Source organism: Pseudophryne corroboree, chromosome 5, assembly GCF_028390025.1.
Source record: "Pseudophryne corroboree isolate aPseCor3 chromosome 5, aPseCor3.hap2, whole genome shotgun sequence".
NCBI lineage: Eukaryota > Metazoa > Chordata > Amphibia > Anura > Myobatrachidae > Pseudophryne > Pseudophryne corroboree.
The window spans coordinates 824,003,386-824,022,025 of NC_086448.1; positions in this window are offsets into that span (position 1 = coordinate 824,003,386).

The following is an 18,640-nucleotide window of genomic DNA, read 5'->3' on the forward strand; positions in this document are numbered from 1 at the left end:
GCGGTAGTTCACGGCTGTGGCTACCTCTGTGTCGGCACTCGGCAGTCCGTCCATAATTGTATATACCACCTAACCGTGGTTTTTTTTTCTTTCTTTATACATACATACTAGTTACGAGTATACTATCTCTTTATCAACCAGTCTATATATTAGCAGCAGACACAGTACAGTGCGGTAGTTCACGGCTGTGGCTACCTCTGTGTCGGCACTCGGCAGCCCGTCCATAATTGTATATACCACCTAACCGTGGTTTTTTTTTCTTTCTTTATACATACATACTAGTTACGAGTATACTATCTCTTTATCAACCAGTCTATATATTAGCAGCAGACACAGTACAGTGCGGTAGTTCACGGCTGTGGCTACCTCTGTGTCGGCACTCGGCAGCCCGTCCATAATTGTATACTAGTATCCAATCCATCCATCTCCATTGTTTACCTGAGGTGCCTTTTAGTTGTGCCTATTAAAATATGGAGAACAAAAATGTTGAGGTTCCAAAATTAGGGAAAGATCAAGATCCACTTCCACCTCGTGTTGAAGCTGCTGCCACTAGTCATGGCCGAGACGATGAAATGCCAGCAACGTCGTCTGCCAAGGCCGATGCCCAATGGCATAGTACAGAGCATGTCAAAACCAAAACACCAAATATCAGTAAAAAAAGGACTCCAAAACCTAAAATAAAATTGTCGGAGGAGAAGCGTAAACTTGCCAATATGCCATTTACCACACGGAGTGGCAAGGAACGGCTGAGGCCCTGGCCTATGTTCATGGCTAGTGGTTCAGCTTCACATGAGGATGGAAGCACTCAGCCTCTCGCTAGAAAACTGAAAAGACTCAAGCTGGCAAAAGCACCGCAAAGAACTGTGCGTTCTTTGAAATCCCAAATCCACAAGGAGAGTCCAATTGTGTCGGTTGCGATGCCTGACCTTCCCAACACTGGACGTGAAGAGCATGCGCCTTCCACCATTTGCACGCCCCCTGCAAGTGCTGGAAGGAGCACCCGCAGTCCAGTTCCTGATAGTCAGATTGAAGATGTCAGTGTTGAAGTACACCAGGATGAGGAGGATATGGGTGTTGCTGGCGCTGGGGAGGAAATTGACCAGGAGGATTCTGATGGTGAGGTGGTTTGTTTAAGTCAGGCACCCGGGGAGACACCTGTTGTCCGTGGGAGGAATATGGCCGTTGACATGCCAGGTGAAAATACCAAAAAAATCAGCTCTTCGGTGTGGAGGTATTTCACCAGAAATGCGGACAACAGGTGTCAAGCCGTGTGTTCCCTTTGTCAAGCTGTAATAAGTAGGGGTAAGGACGTTAACCACCTCGGAACATCCTCCCTTATACGTCACCTGCAGCGCATTCATAATAAGTCAGTGACAAGTTCAAAAACTTTGGGTGACAGCGGAAGCAGTCCACTGACCAGTAAATCCCTTCCTCTTGTAACCAAGCTCACGCAAACCACCCCACCAACTCCCTCAGTGTCAATTTCCTCCTTCCCCAGGAATGCCAATAGTCCTGCAGGCCATGTCACTGGCAAGTCTGACGAGTCCTCTCCTGCCTGGGATTCCTCCGATGCATCCTTGCGTGTAACGCCTACTGCTGCTGGCGCTGCTGTTGTTGCCGCTGGGAGTCGATGGTCATCCCAGAGGGGAAGTCGTAAGCCCACTTGTACTACTTCCAGTAAGCAATTGACTGTTCAACAGTCCTTTGCGAGGAAGATGAAATATCACAGCAGTCATCCTACTGCAAAGCGGATAACTGAGTCCTTGACAACTATGTTGGTGTTAGACGTGCGTCCGGTATCCGCCGTTAGTTCACAGGGAACTAGACAATTTATTGAGGCAGTGTGCCCCCGTTACCAAATACCATCTAGGTTCCACTTCTCTAGGCAGGCGATACCGAGAATGTACACGGACGTCAGAAAAAGACTCACCAGTCTCCTAAAAAATGCAGTTGTACCCAATGTCCACTTAACCACGGACATGTGGACAAGTGGAGCAGGGCAGGGTCAGGACTATATGACTGTGACAGCCCACTGGGTAGATGTATGGACTCCCGCCGCAAGAACAGCAGCGGCGGCACCAGTAGCAGCATCTCGCAAACGCCAACTCTTTCCTAGGCAGGCTACGCTTTGTATCACCGCTTTCCAGAATACGCACACAGCTGAAAACCTCTTACGGCAACTGAGGAAGATCATCGCGGAATGGCTTACCCCAATTGGACTCTCCTGTGGATTTGTGGCATCGGACAACGCCAGCAATATTGTGTGTGCATTAAATATGAGCAAATTCCAGCACGTCCCATGTTTTGCACATACCTTGAATTTGGTGGTGCAGAATTTTTTAAAAAACGACAGGGGCGTGCAAGAGATGCTGTCGGTGGCCAGAAAAATTGCGGGACACTTTCGGCGTACAGGCACCACGTACAGAAGACTGGAGCACCACCAAAAACTACTGAACCTGCCCTGCCATCATCTGAAGCAAGAAGTGGTAACGAGGTGGAATTCAACCCTCTATATGCTTCAGAGGTTGGAGGAGCAGCAAAAGGCCATTCAAGCCTATACAATTGAGCACGATATAGGAGATGGAATGCACCTGTCTCAAGTGCAGTGGAGAATGATTTCAACGTTGTGCAAGGTTCTGATGCCCTTTGAACTTGCCACACGTGAAGTCAGTTCAGACACTGCCAGCCTGAGTCAGGTCATTCCCCTCATCAGGCTTTTGCAGAAGAAGCTGGAGGCATTGAAGAAGGAGCTAAAAGGGAGCGATTCCGCTAGGCATGTGGGACTTGTGGATGCAGCCCTTAATTCGCTTAACAAGGATTCACGGGTGGTCAATCTGTTGAAATCAGAGCACTACATTTTGGCCACCGTGCTCGATCCTAGATTTAAAGCCTACCTTGGATCTCTCTTTCCGGCAGACACAGGTCTGCTGGGGTTGAAAGACCTGCTGGTGACAAAATTGTCAAGTCAAGCGGAACGCGACCTGTCAACATCTCCTCCTTCACATTCTCCCGCAACTGGGGGTGCGAGGAAAAGGCTCAGAATTCCGAGCCCACCCGCTGGCGGTGATGCAGGGCAGTCTGGAGCGACTGCTGATGCTGACATCTGGTCCGGACTGAAGGACCTGACAACGATTACGGACATGTCGTCTACTGTCACTGCATATGATTCTCTCAACATTGATAGAATGGTGGAGGATTATATGAGTGACCGCATCCAAGTAGGCACGTCACACAGTCCGTACTTATACTGGCAGGAAAAAGAGGCAATTTGGAGGCCCTTGCACAAACTGGCTTTATGCTACCTAAGTTGCCCTCCCACAAGTGTGTACTCCGAAAGAGTGTTTAGTGCCGCCGCTCACCTTGTCAGCAATCGGCGTACGAGGTTACATCCAGAAAATGTGGAGAAGATGATGTTCATTAAAATGAATTATAATCAATTCCTCCGCGGAGACATTGACCAGCAGCAATTGCCTCCACAAAGTACACAGGGAGCTGAGATGGTGGATTCCAGTGGGGACGAATTGATAATCTGTGAGGAGGGGGATGTACACGGTGATATATCGGAGGGTGAAGATGAGGTGGACATCTTGCCTCTGTAGAGCCAGTTTGTGCAAGGAGAGATTAATTGCATCTTTTTTGGGGGGGGTCCAAACCAACCCGTCATATCAGTCACAGTCGTGTGGCAGACCCTGTCACTGAAATGATGGGTTGGTTAAAGTGTGCATGTCCTGTTTTGTTTATACAACATAAGGGTGGGTGGGAGGGCCCAAGGACAATTCCATCTTGCACCTCTTTTTTCTTTTCTTTTTCTTTGCATCATGTGCTGATTGGGGAGGGTTTTTTGGAAGGGACATCCTGCGTGACACTGCAGTGCCACTCCTAGATGGGCCCGGTGTTTGTGTCGGCCACTAGGGTCGCTAATCTTACTCACACAGTCAGCTACCTCATTGCGCCTCTTTTTTTCTTTGCGTCATGTGCTGTTTGGGGAGGGTTTTTTGGAAGGGACATCCTGCGTGACACTGCAGTGCCACTCCTAGATGGGCCCGGTGTTTGTGTCGGCCACTAGGGTCGCTAATCTTACTCACACAGCTACCTCATTGCGCCTCTTTTTTTCTTTGCGTCATGTGCTGTTTGGGGAGGGTTTTTTGGAAGGGCCATCCTGCGTGACACTGCAGTGCCACTCCTAGATGGGCCCGGTGTTTGTGTCGGCCACTAGGGTCGCTAATCTTACTCACACAGTCAGCTACCTCATTGCGCCTCTTTTTTTCTTTGCGTCATGTGCTGTTTGGGGAGGGTTTTTTGGAAGGGCCATCCTGCGTGACACTGCAGTGCCACTCCTAGATGGGCCCGGTGTTTGTGTCGGCCACTAGGGTCACTAATCTTACTCACACAGCTACCTCATTGCGCCTCTTTTTTTCTTTGCGTCATGTGCTGTTTGGGGAGGGTTTTTTGGAAGGGACATCCTGCGTGACACTGCAGTGCCACTCCTAGATGGGCCCGGTGTTTGTGTCGGCCACTAGGGTCGCTTATCTTACTCACACAGCGACCTCGGTGCAAATTTTAGGACTAAAAATAATATTGTGAGGTGTGAGGTATTCAGAATAGACTGAAAATGAGTGTAAATTATGGTTTTTGAGGTTAATAATACTTTGGGATCAAAATGACCCCCAAATTCTATGATTTAAGCTGTTTTTTAGTGTTTTTGGAAAAAAACACCCGAATCCAAAACACACCCGAATCCGACAAAAAAAATTCGGTGAGGTTTTGCCAAAACGCGTTCGAACCCAAAACACGGCCGCGGAACCGAACCCAAAACCAAAACACAAAACCCGAAAAATTTCAGGCGCTCATCTCTATTATATATCCCTCAACATAACACAAAGTATGTGCCCCCCCTTGTTTGTGCTGTAAACATATTTTGGAGGGGACAGTGAAAAATGGCGCTGAACACTGTGTATTAGGGCTAAGCCCCACCCCTCATCGGTGCGCTTCAGCCTCGTTATATTATCTTTTCATAAGCAGGCAGGGGACCGTATATAGTGTATATACACTATATACCTCCTAAACAATATACAAAATGCTGTCCAGGGCGCCCCCCCCTGCGCCCTGCACCCAAGTAAAACCGTTGGTGTGTGGGAGCACTGGCGCGCAGCGCGACCGTTGCTATGTACTGGCGGGGGTATCGCACGCAGTGCCCGGGGCCCGACTCTGCTCTTTTGCCAGTTCCAACGAGACCTCAGTAACTGCTGCCCAGGGCGCTCCCCCTCAGCACCCTGCACCCTGTGAGTGCCGTTGGTGTGTGGGAGCATGGAGCGCAGCGCTACCACTGCGCTTACCTCCGTTACTGAAGTCTTCTTCCGTCTGACGCCTTCTGTTCTTCTCATACTCACCCGACTTCTTTCTTCTGGCTTCTGTGAGGGGGGTGACGGCGCGGCTCCGGGAACAAGCAGCTAGGCGAACCAAATGATCGAACCCTCTGGAGCTAATGGTGTCCAGTAGCCTAAGAAGCAGATCCCTTGAACTAAGAAGAAGTAGGTCTGACTTCTCTCCCCTCAGTCCCACGATGCAGGAAGCCTGTAGCCAGCAGGTCTCCCTGAAAATAAAAAACCTAACAAAAAGTCTTTAGAGAAACTGTGTAGAGCTCCCCTAGTGTGTGTCCAGTCACTCCTGGGCACAAAGTCTAACTGAGGTCTGGAGGAGGGGCATAGAGAGAAGAGCCAGTTCACACCCATTCAAAGTCTTATAGTGTGCCCATGTCTCCTGCGGATCCCGTCTATACCCCATGGTCCTTACGGAGTCCCCAGCATCCTCTAGGACTTATGAGAAAAAATCATGACATGCACCTCCTGTGATCCTGCGCTACCTCTCCACATGCTCCCATACAGTGAAAGGCTGTCATCACTCTGATTGGTAGATAGCTTTTAGCCTTCCACCAATCAGCATGCTGATTGGCTGGCTGCAGGCTGGAAGGCAGGTAGAGAATATTGTCTGGCCGCTCTGATCGTGTGACCACCACCCGCCCCTGCTCCAAGGCCTCAATAATTGTGAGCCCCTGGGCAGCTGCCCAGTGTGCCTGTATGTTAAGATGGCCCTTACTATAAAATTATAAAGCACCACACCTACAGATGTGTCCAGGTAGATTGTTTCCACCATGTGTATATGTATTGCTGCAAGAATGGCGCCGGATAGTGGGAGCGCGCATACGCATTCAGCCACTATCCATTAACAATACACAGGAGACCGGTGGCTGCGAATGAACGCGGCATACAGCGATGTGTACGCATCGCGGCAGCGCTACGAAATGCTGCTCTACACAGGAACATTCTATGTGGACACATCTGTACACTACTCTCCTCACACCTGTCGGGGTTACGCTTGACTTCCCATACAGAGGCGTCTCTTACCCTCTGGACTCCCGATGCGACCGTTAAAAACAAAGGAGGCGGAACTTCGTAGTAAGGGGGCGGGATGTCACTGGAGGTGCGGGGCTTTATGCCCCGTCATCCGTTTTCCGGCACTTGGGGGTCTGAAAAAGGGGGTGGGGCTTTGTGGGGGGATCGGGAGGTGCGGGCTGCCTCCCGCAGAGTGCTGTTACTGCAGTGTCGGCTCCTGCTCAGTGACTGGAGCCGAGTGCTGCACGTAATGTAACAGTGCAGCACTGTCATTGAGCAGTAGTCGGCATTTTGTAGTCGGCATTTTGGTGTCACCCCTCGGAGGGTGACACCCGGGAGCGGACCGCACTCCCAGCACCCCCCTTGTGATGACAATGTTCCCATACCATTCTATGAAACCGGGACACTTATGAATTACACAGGTTCTGTGGCTGGGTGATATCAAGCATGTATGTCACCTGGTTTTAATAAGCCACAGAACCTGTGTAATCCATGGGCATCCTGGTTTAAAGGTATAGGCCCTCATTCCGAGTTGTTCGCTCGCTAGCTGCTTTTAGCAGCCGTGCAAACGCTATGCCGCCGCCCTCTGGGAGTGTATCTTAGCTTAGCAGAAGTGCGAACGAACGAATCGCAGAGCGGCTACAAAATATTTTCGAGCAGGTTCAGAGTAGCTCCAGACCTACTCCTAGCTTGCGATCACTTCAGACTATTTAGTTCCTGTTTTGACGTCACAAAACAAGCCCTGCGTTCGGCCAGCCACGCCCGTGTTTTCCCAGGCACGCCTGCGTTTTTCAGCACACTCCCTGAAAACGGTCAGTTACCTCCCAGAAACGCCCACTTCCTGTCAATCACTCTGCAGCCAGCAGTGCGACTGAAAAGCGTCGCTAGACCTTGTGTGAAAGTACTTCGGCTGTTGTGAAAGTACGTCGCGCATGCGCATTGCGCCGCATACGCATGCGCAGAAGTGCCGCTTTTTTACATAATCGCCGCGTTGCAACCGAAAACAGCTAGCCCGATCGCTCGCTGCAGTTTGTCGCAGCGCAGCGAACGGGTCAGAACTGCGCATGCGCTGGCGCCGCAGTGCGCCGGTGCATGGCAGCTTTCGTTACCTAGCGATCGCCTCTGAGACAGAGGCGGTCGCTAGGCGGGAGGGGGCTGAACGGCGGCATTTAGCCGCCATTTAGGGGGAGCGGTCCGGCCAATGCAGGCGTGGCCGGACCACTAGGGGGGCGGGCTGCGGTGGCTGTGTGACGTGTCACGCAGCCGCTGCGGCCAGCGGGAGCGACGAGCAACTCCCGGTCAGCCGCAGGAGCTGCGCTGGCCGGGAGTTACTCCTCAAATACAAAGGCATCGCCCCTATCAGCTAGACTACATTAAGCTCAGCCTATTAGACGGAAACTCTTACTACCATAGCCAGGAGCCGGTGGAGACGTTACTGATAAAATATTTAGCATTTAACCACTGTGCCATCTCCCATCTCTCCAATAAATAAAGCACTCTCCCAAAGCGTTCCAAGTTCCAGCATAACTAGATCACCCTCTGCCATTAAGGAGAGAGAATTGACTGCATAGGAAAGGAAAGAGTTAAACATCTGGTGAGGGGTGGACCTAGCTGTGAGGAAAGTACAGCCTTTTTTGAAGGGGAGGGTTTGATATATATAGGGAAGGTGAGGCCATTTTAGCTCTCTCTTGTGGTGATTTGCCTTGGTGAGTGCTGCAGTGCAGACATTAATTTGTTCACACATATTTGGTGCTGTTTTTTGTGTGTGCACTTCTGCTGTGTCCCCTCTGCCTGTGCCATTTTAAGCATTTAATTATGTCTGCCCGCCCTCACCGTTCCGCTGGGCCCCCAGCTCGGTACCGCGGTTCTAGCGATGGAGCTGGGCCAGGGGAAGGGGTGGTTGGCCTGGGGGACGGGGCCCCGTCCCCCGGGGCCTCCACGAGTGCGGGCAGGAGGACAACACGGCGGGCCGGTTCGGCCTCGCCGCTGGGGGCCGGGCCGGCGTTGCCGGCTTGGCGCGGGCGGCGGGGGGGGGCCGGAGGTCCGTTCAGGCCGCCCGGAGGTCGACGGGCATCGGCCCTCGCCTCCAGGAGCGGCGGAGTCAGTGGCGGCGTCGGGCGCCCGCGGGCGCGCATGCGCGCCGCGGAGGGCGCCAGGTTGTGTGGACGGACCCGGCCTCTATCTCTCCCCCCTTGCCGCGGCCGGGTGGAAGTGCCGGGCGGGGGGAGAGGGCCGGACGGGGGTCGGTTGTTCGCCGCGCGGGGCCTGTATAAGAGCCTCGCGCGGCGGCAGTAAGTGATGCGGCGGCCGGGAGCTCCATGGCGGGAGGCAGTGCGCGCGCGCCCACGCTCGCCGCGGGTGGCGCCAGCCGCGCACGGGGGCGCGCAGGGGCGCCAGCAGCATTTCTGTCCCCTCTCGTAGCTCCCCGGCGGCCGGAATCCGGCAGGAACCGGGTGGGGGAGATTGACAGGGGAGTGCAGCGCGGGCATGTGGAAGGCAGCGCTGGGCAGGAGCGGGCAAGGCCGGCACACGGGGACACGGCAGTGCGCGGTGCTGGGGCGCGTGCACGGAGTGCGCGCGTGCCCACCGCGGGCGGAGCTGTGCGCGCGCGATCGCGCGCAGCAGCGCCGCGGTCCTCCCTGTCTCCCCAAAATACTCCAACGGAGCCGGAATACAGCGGCTTTCGGGGGAGGAGGGGCGACAGGGAATGGGTTGGTGGCCGCAGGGCCGCGGCACGCGCTGCGTGGCAGGGCGGCGGCTCCTCCCCAGGTTCGGGGAATAGCTCCGATTTGCAAGGGGAGGAGGTGTTTTCTGATGGGGAAAGGGAGGGCTCCGACAGGGGTGCCCTCGCTTTCCCGCTGGGGCGGCGGGCGTCGGATGCCCGGGTAACGACCGTCGGGCGCCGGGCCTTCAGGGTCCGTTGCCGGTTTTCGCGGCGGTCGGAACCCTCCCGGGGCGCTGGCGTCGGCCCTGGCCACAGTGGTGGAGGCATTGGGGCCACTAGCCGCGGTGGCCTCCCGGAGGGCGGCAGCAAGTGCAGGCGCGTCCGGCAGAGGCAGGCGGGTCCGGCAGGCGGAGGGCCTCAGCGGCGCAGCGGGTGGCACGCGCCTGCCGGGAGCTTGGAGCAGCCGCTGCGGAATTGGAGATAGGTCCGGGACAGGAGGGGCAGGGGCGCGCGGCCGCAGCGCCCCCCACTCGTAGGGCTCGGCATGCGCCGCGAGTGCGGGCCGGGTCCCCCTCTTCTTTGTCTTTTATAGGGGAGCACGAGGAAGAAGGGATGGAAGACTTCATGGAGGAAGACGTCGAGGTGGACGCGCCAGAGGATTCCATGTCGGAGCGGTCGACGGCATCAGGTGAGGTGGTGCAGTCAGTATCGGGTTCCTCCGCGAGCGATAGTTCTCGTAGCTCTTCTTCTTCCTCCTCTTCATCTTCTCTGTCGTCGCAGGCATCCGATGTAAGTAGCACTACTCGGGCGAAGAAGAGGGCGGCGAAATTTGCCAAGCGGGCGGCGGGGCAGCAGAAGAGGCGGAAGAGGCGCAAGCGGCTTAGCGAGGAAGCCCGGAGGGCCAAGAAGCGCCGCGATTTGCCCGGAGTCGTTCGCTGTGAATACACCGCCGTTATGCGAGGCCTGCGGGATAGCTGCCGCAAGAAGATCCGGAAGGGGGACTTCGTGGATGTCTTTGTACTGACGAAGGCCGTGAAGAAAGATTATAAGGCGGCGGTCGCAAAGAAGGGCATCGGGGCGGAGGCATTCCGGACCTTCGATAATTGGTTGGCCGGTTTCTGGGTATTTGCGGCGTGCTACCTGGAGGACAGACCGGAGGAGCACATGAATGTAATCCGGTACCTGCATCTCGTACACGACATGCAGCGCACATCCTCGGGCTCGGAGTGGCGTCGGTATGATCAGGAGTTTCGGGAGAAGCAGGACGGTTTGCGGGTTATGGACTTCGGATTCAAGGATGTAGAGGTCTGGCTCAAAGTAACCCGGGCCTCGCAGCAGGAGGAGGAACCCCGGAAACAGGGGGCGGACGGGCGACGCGCAGGGTCATCAGCCCAGGGGTCCGGCGCGGACGGTGGATTTGCAAAGGCAGGTGGATCGGTCGTCCGTGCAGGAGGGCGCTCCGCCACGAGAGGAAAGTGTTTCGCGTTTAACAGCGGAACATGTTCCTTTGGCAAGCAGTGTCGTTTTCGACACTCCTGCCTGCAGTGTGGCGTATCCCACCCAGCCTCCTCCTGTTTCAAAGGCGGTAGACAGGGGACGCGGGGTAAGCAAGCGTACCCCAGGCCGGCCGCGAGCGGGACCGCTCCGCAGAGCTCCAACACCAATTAAGTTGGGGACTATGGGCCGGTGGTTGGAATTGTATCCGAACAGAGAGGATGCAAATTTTTTGTTTGACGGTTTTAAGTTTGGCTTTCGCTTGCCTGTTGCGAGTGAGGTGTCCGTGCGGGCACAGAGGAACCTCCAATCTGCCCGAGCCTTGCCGGGAGTGCTATGGGAGAAAGTGGATAAGGAGGTCAGGTTGGGCAGGATGGAGGGACCGTTTATGTCACCCCCGGTGGATGATTTGGTCATCTCTCCGGTCGGGGTGGTTCCTAAGAAGACTCCAGGCGCTTTCCGGCTCATCCAGCATCTTTCTTACCCGTTAGGGGCGTCGGTCAATGACGCAATACTGCCGGCTCATTGCTCGGTGGTGTATCAGTCATTCGATGAGGCGCTAGAGATGGTACGCAGCTACGGGACCGGGGCCCTTATGGCTAAGATTGATGTTGAATCAGCTTTTAGGTTATTGCCGTTGCATCCGGACTCATTCCGTTTTATGGGTTTCCGGATTGGGGCGGAGTATTTCATCGACAAATGTTTGCCGATGGGATGTTCCGTTTCATGCTCATTTTTCGAGCGTTTTAGCACGTTTCTTCATTGGTGCGTGGAGTCTTCGTCAGGGGGTCACGGGGTTGCCCATTACCTCGATGACTTTCTGTGTGCGGGTCCGGCTAATAGTACACGGTGCGGCGACTTGCTTTTCAGCATCCGAGCTCTCTTTTACCACTTCGGTGTTCCCGTGGCCGTGGACAAAACAGAGGGTCCGGCCTCCTGCTTGTCATTTTTGGGGATTGAAATTGACACAGTGGCGGGAGAGTGTCGGCTGCCCCGGGACAAGGTTTCGAAGCTCCGCGACACCATTTGCCGGTTCGAAGGGTCGCGTAAAGTCACGCGGCGGCAGGCACAATCCTTGCTGGGCATGTTGAACTTTGCTTGTCGGGTAATACCGATGGGCAGGGTTTTCTGTCGGAAGCTTGAAAGGGCGACGGCCGGGTGTGCCAGGCCACATCATTTTGTGCATTTGTCCTCCGAAATAAAAAGGGATTTGGCCATATGGGCCTCGTTCCTGGAGGAGTTCAACGGGGTGTGCATATGGCAAGCGCCAGCGGTGGACAGCGAGCGGTTGCAGCTGTTCACCGACGCAGTGGGTGCCTCTGGATTCGGTTGCTTTCTGGAGGGATCTTGGTGCGCGGCATCCTGGCCGGCAAAATGGCATAGCGAAGGTCTAACAAAAGATCTGGTGCTTCTGGAGCTTTTTCCCATTATGGTAGCATTGGAGGTCGGGGCGATCGGCTGGCTAATCGCAGCATATTGTTTAGATGCGATAATCTGGGCGTGGTACATGCGATTAATAACCAGAGGGCAAAGTCGTTGGTGGTGCTAGGGCAATTGCTTTTGACATGCTTGCGCAGGAACATGTGGTTCCGCGCGCAGCATGTGCCCGGCTTGGAGAATGGAATTGCCGACGCTTTGTCGCGAGGACAGTGGGAGAGGTTTTGGTTGTTGGCACCCGAGGCCGACGAGCAAGGTTTTCATTGTCCCGGTTATGTTTGGCAGGTGATCGGGCCGGACTGGAGGGTCTAGCGTTGCGGTCAGTCGCGCCAGCCACGCTCAAGGCTTACGGACAAGCTTGGAGCGAGTGGGAGGAGTTTGTCCAAGGTCGTCAGCAACAAGGTAAGAGCAGGCATCGGCTGATGCTTTCTTTTATTTGGCAGATGTATGTTTCCGGTAGGTCCCGAGCGGTGGTATCCCGGTACTTAGCTGGGGTCTCGTTTTTCTGCAAGCTGCGGGGCGTCCCCGATGTGACAAAAAGCGATGTTCTGCGGAAGGCAATGAAAGGGTGGGCGCGAGTAGCGCCGACGCCACCGGATAGGAGGCGGCCCATAGATGCGGCTTTGTTGCCGGCCGTCATCGCGGCGGTGGGGCGAGTCGCGTCGTCCAGGTTTGAGACGCTTTTGTTCAGTTTGGCGTTCTCAATGGCTTACCACGGGGCCTTTAGGGTTTCGGAGTTGGTAGCGCCTTCCAAGAGAGCAGATTCGCGCATGCTGTTCGGAGACGTGGTAGTGGGTGAGAGGTCCTTGCTGTGCAGATTGCGGCACTCTAAGACGGACCAAGTGGGGAGAGGTCGCTGGGTCACTTTGGTTCCGGCGCAAGAGGAGAGCGTTTGCCCAGTAGGTCTGGCCGTGCAATATGTGGCGGTGCGACCCGTTAGGAGGGGGTCATGGCTATTGCATTATGACGGGCTGCCGGTGACGAAATACCAGTTTCGTTGGATGCTGAGTCGTTGTTTGGCGAGCTTGGGCCTCCCACCCGCTGCGTTCGGTACCCATTCCTTTGGAATAGGCGCTGCGACGTCGGCTGCGGCGGCGGGTTTGTCCAGAACTGAAATCCAGGCGGTGGGGCGATGGAAGTCGTCAAGTTACAGACGATATATTCGCCCCGTTGCGTGAGAGGTCGGATTGCGCATGGTGCTTTATTTATTTGCATTTGTATTATGTTGTTCCAGTTCTGTGAGTTATGGTGTTGTGCGTCTGTTGTAGAGATGAGCGGGTTCGGTTTCTTTGAATCCGAACCCGCACGAACTTCACTTTTTTTCCCACGGGTCCGAGCGACTCGGATCCTCCCGCCTTGCTCGGTTAACCCGAGCGCGCCCGAACGTCATCATGACGCTGTCGGATTCTCGCGAGGCTCGGATTCTATCGCGAGACTCGGATTCTATATAAGGAGCCGCGCGTCGCCGCCATTTTCACTCGTGCATTGAGATTGATAGGGAGAGGACGTGTCTGGCGTCCTCTCCATTAGAATAGAGATAGATAGATTAGATAGAGAGAGATTGTGCAGAGTCGCAGACAGAGTTAGTTTACCACAGTCAGTGACCAGTGCAGTTGCTAGTTAACTTTTATTTAATATAATATATCCGTTCACTTCTCTCTGCTATATCCGTTCTCTGCCTGAAAAAAAAAAACGATACACAGCACAGTCAGTCACACAGTGTGACTCAGTCTGTGTGCACTCAGCTCAGCCCAGTGTGCTGCACAGTCATCAATGTATAAATTAAAAGCTTATAATTAATTGTGGGGGAGACTGGGGAGCACTGCAGGTTGTTAGCAGGAGCCAGGAGTACAATTATATTAATTAACAGTGCACACTTTTGCTGCAGGAGTGGTGACCAGTGCCTGACCACCAGTATAGTATTGTTGTATACTACTAATATCTCTTTAAATATCAACCAGTCTATATTAGCAGCAGACACAGTACAGTGCGGTAGTTCACGGCTGTGGCTACCTCTGTGTCGGCACACGGCAGGCAGTCCGTCCGACCAGAATTGTATTATTTATTATTATATACCTACCACCTAACCGTGGTTTTTTTTTCATTCTTTATACCGTCATAGTGTCATCCTAATTGTTACGAGTATACTACTATCTCTTTATCAACCAGTGTACAGTGCGGTAGTTCACGGCTGTGGCTACCTCTGTGTCGGCACACGGCAGGCAGTCCGTCCGACCAGAATTGTATTATTTATTATTATATACCTACCACCTAACCGTGGTTTTTTTTTCATTCTTTATACCGTCATAGTGTCATCCTAATTGTTACGAGTATACTACTATCTCTTTATCAACCAGTGTACAGTGCGGTAGTTCACGGCTGTGGCTACCTCTGTGTCGGCACACGGCAGGCAGTCCGTCCGACCAGAATTGTATTATTTATTATTATATACCTACCACCTAACCGTGGTTTTTTTTTCATTCTTTATACCGTCATAGTGTCATCCTAATTGTTACGAGTATACTACTATCTCTTTATCAACCAGTGTACAGTGCGGTAGTTCACGGCTGTGGCTACCTCTGTGTCGGCACACGGCAGGCAGTCCGTCCGACCAGAATTGTATTATTTATTATTATATACCTACCACCTAACCGTGGTTTTTTTTTCATTCTTTATACCGTCATAGTGTCATCCTAATTGTTACGAGTATACTACTATCTCTTTATCAACCAGTGTACAGTGCGGTAGTTCACGGCTGTGGCTACCTCTGTGTCGGCACACGGCAGGCAGTCCGTCCGACCAGAATTGTATTATTTATTATTATATACCTACCACCTAACCGTGGTTTTTTTTTCATTCTTTATACCGTCATAGTGTCATCCTAATTGTTACGAGTATACTACTATCTCTTTATCAACCAGTGTACAGTGCGGTAGTTCACGGCTGTGGCTACCTCTGTGTCGGCAGTCGGCAGGCAGTCCGTCCATCCATAATTGTATTATTATTATAATATATACCACCTAACCGTGGTTTTTTTTTCATTCTTTATACCGTCATAGTGTCATACTAGTTGTTACGAGTATACTACTATCTCTTTATCAACCAGTGTACAGTGCGGTAGTTCACGGCTGTGGCTACCTCTGTGTCGGCAGTCGGCAGGCAGTCCGTCCATCCATAATTGTATTATTATTATAATATATACCACCTAACTGTGGTTTTTTTTGCATTCTTTATACCGTCGTCATAGTGTCATACTAGTTGTTACGAGTATACTACTATCTCTTTATCAACCAGTGTACAGTGCGGTAGTTCACGGCTGTGGCTACCTCTGTGTCGGCAGTCGGCAGGCAGTCCGTCCATCCATAATTGTATTATTATTATAATATATACCACCTAACCGTGGTTTTTTTTTCATTCTTTATACCGTCGTCATAGTGTCATACTAGTTGTTACGAGTATACTACTATCTCTTTATCAACCAGTGTACAGTGCGGTAGTTCACGGCTGTGGCTACCTCTGTGTCGGCAGTCGGCAGGCAGTCCGTCCATCCATAATTGTATTATTATTATAATATATACCACCTAACCGTGGTTTTTTTTTCATTCTTTATACCGTCGTCATAGTGTCATACTAGTTGTTACGAGTATACTACTATCTCTTTATCAACCAGTGTACAGTGCGGTAGTTCACGGCTGTGGCTACCTCTGTGTCGGCAGTCGGCAGGCAGTCCGTCCATCCATAATTGTATTATTATTATAATATATACCACCTAACCGTGGTTTTTTTTTCATTCTTTATACCGTCGTCATAGTGTCATACTAGTTGTTACGAGTATACTACTATCTCTTTATCAACCAGTGTACAGTGCGGTAGTTCACGGCTGTGGCTACCTCTGTGTCGGCAGTCGGCAGGCAGTCCGTCCATCCATAATTGTATTATTATTATAATATATACCACCTAACCGTGGTTTTTTTTTCATTCTTTATACCGTCGTCATAGTGTCATACTAGTTGTTACGAGTATACTACTATCTCTTTATCAACCAGTGTACAGTGCGGTAGTTCACGGCTGTGGCTACCTCTGTGTCGGCAGTCGGCAGGCAGTCCGTCCATCCATAATTGTATTATTATTATAATATATACCACCTAACCGTGGTTTTTTTTTCATTCTTTATACCGTCGTCATAGTGTCATACTAGTTGTTACGAGTATACTACTATCTCTTTATCAACCAGTGTACAGTGCGGTAGTTCACGGCTGTGGCTACCTCTGTGTCGGCAGTCGGCAGGCAGTCCGTCCATCCATAATTGTATTATTATTATAATATATACCACCTAACCGTGGTTTTTTTATACCACCTAACCGTGGCAGTCCGTCCATAATTGTATACTAGTATCCAATCCATCCATCTCCATTGTTTACCTGAGGTGCCTTTTAGTTCTGCCTATAAAATATGGAGAACAAAAAAGTTGAGGTTCCAAAATTAGGGAAAGATCAAGATCCACTTCCACCTCGTGCTGAAGCTGCTGCCACTAGTCATGGCCGAGACGATGAAATGCCAGCAACGTCGTCTGCCAAGGCCGATGCCCAATGTCATAGTACAGAGCATGTCAAATCCAAAACACCAAATATCAGAAAAAAAAGGACTCCAAAACCTAAAATAAAATTGTCGGAGGAGAAGCGTAAACTTGCCAATATGCCATTTACCACACGGAGTGGCAAGGAACGGCTGAGGCCCTGGCCTATGTTCATGGCTAGTGGTTCAGCTTCACATGAGGATGGAAGCACTCAGCCTCTCGCTAGAAAACTGAAAAGACTCAAGCTGGCAAAAGCACCGCAAAGAACTGTGCGTTCTTTGAAATCCCAAATCCACAAGGAGAGTCCAATTGTGTCGTTTGCGATGCCTGACCTTCCCAACACTGGACGTGAAGAGCATGCGCCTTCCACTATTTGCATGCCCCCTGCAAGTGCTGGAAGGAGCACCCGCAGTCCAGTTCCTGATAGTCAGATTGAAGATGTCAGTGTTGAAGTACACCAGGATGAGGAGGATATGGGTGTTGCTGGCGCTGGGGAGGAAATTGACCAGGAGGATTCTGATGGTGAGGTGGTTTGTTTAAGTCAGGCACCCGGGGAGACACCTGTTGTCCGTGGGAGGAATATGGCCGTTGACATGCCAGGTGAAAATACCAAAAAAATCAGCTCTTCGGTGTGGAGGTATTTCACCAGAAATGCGGACAACAGGTGTCAAGCCGTGTGTTCCCTTTGTCAAGCTGTAATAAGTAGGGGTAAGGACGTTAACCACCTCGGAACATCCTCCCTTATACGTCACCTGCAGCGCATTCATAATAAGTCAGTGACAAGTTCAAAAACTTTGGGTGACAGCGGAAGCAGTCCACTGACCAGTAAATCCCTTCCTCTTGTAACCAAGCTCACGCAAACCACCCCACCAACTCCCTCAGTGTCAATTTCCTCCTTCCCCAGGAATGCCAATAGTCCTGCAGGCCATGTCACTGGCAAGTCTGACGAGTCCTCTCCTGCCTGGGATTCCTCCGATGCATCCTTGCGTGTAACGCCTACTGCTGCTGGCGCTGCTGTTGTTGCCGCTGGGAGTCGATGGTCATCCCAGAGGGGAAGTCGTAAGCCCACTTGTACTACTTCCAGTAAGCAATTGACTGTTCAACAGTCCTTTGCGAGGAAGATGAAATATCACAGCAGTCATCCTACTGCAAAGCGGATAACTGAGTCCTTGACAACTATGTTGGTGTTAGACGTGCGTCCGGTATCCGCCGTTAGTTCACAGGGAACTAGACAATTTATTGAGGCAGTGTGCCCCCGTTACCAAATACCATCTAGGTTCCACTTCTCTAGGCAGGCGATACCGAGAATGTACACGGACGTCAGAAAAAGACTCACCAGTCTCCTAAAAAATGCAGTTGTACCCAATGTCCACTTAACCACGGACATGTGGACAAGTGGAGCAGGGCAGGGTCAGGACTATATGACTGTGACAGCCCACTGGGTAGATGTATGGACTCCCGCCGCAAGAACAGCAGCGGCGGCACCAGTAGCAGCATCTCGCAAACGCCAACTCTTTCCTAGGCAGGCTACGCTTTGTATCACCGCTTTCCAGAATACGCACACAGCTGAAAACCTCTTACGGCAACTGAGGAAGATCATCGCGGAATGGCTTACCCCAATTGGACTCTCCTGTGGATTTGTGGCATCGGACAACGCCAGCAATATTGTGTGTGCATTAAATATGGGCAAATTCCAGCACGTCCCATGTTTTGCACATACCTTGAATTTGGTGGTGCAGAATTTTTTAAAAAACGACAGGGGCGTGCAAGAGATGCTGTCGGTGGCCAGAAAAATTGCGGGACACTTTCGGCGTACAGGCACCACGTACAGAAGACTGGAGCACCACCAAAAACTACTGAACCTGCCCTGCCATCATCTGAAGCAAGAAGTGGTAACGAGGTGGAATTCAACCCTCTATATGCTTCAGAGGTTGGAGGAGCAGCAAAAGGCCATTCAAGCCTATACAATTGAGCACGATATAGGAGATGGAATGCACCTGTCTCAAGTGCAGTGGAGAATGATTTCAACGTTGTGCAAGGTTCTGATGCCCTTTGAACTTGCCACACGTGAAGTCA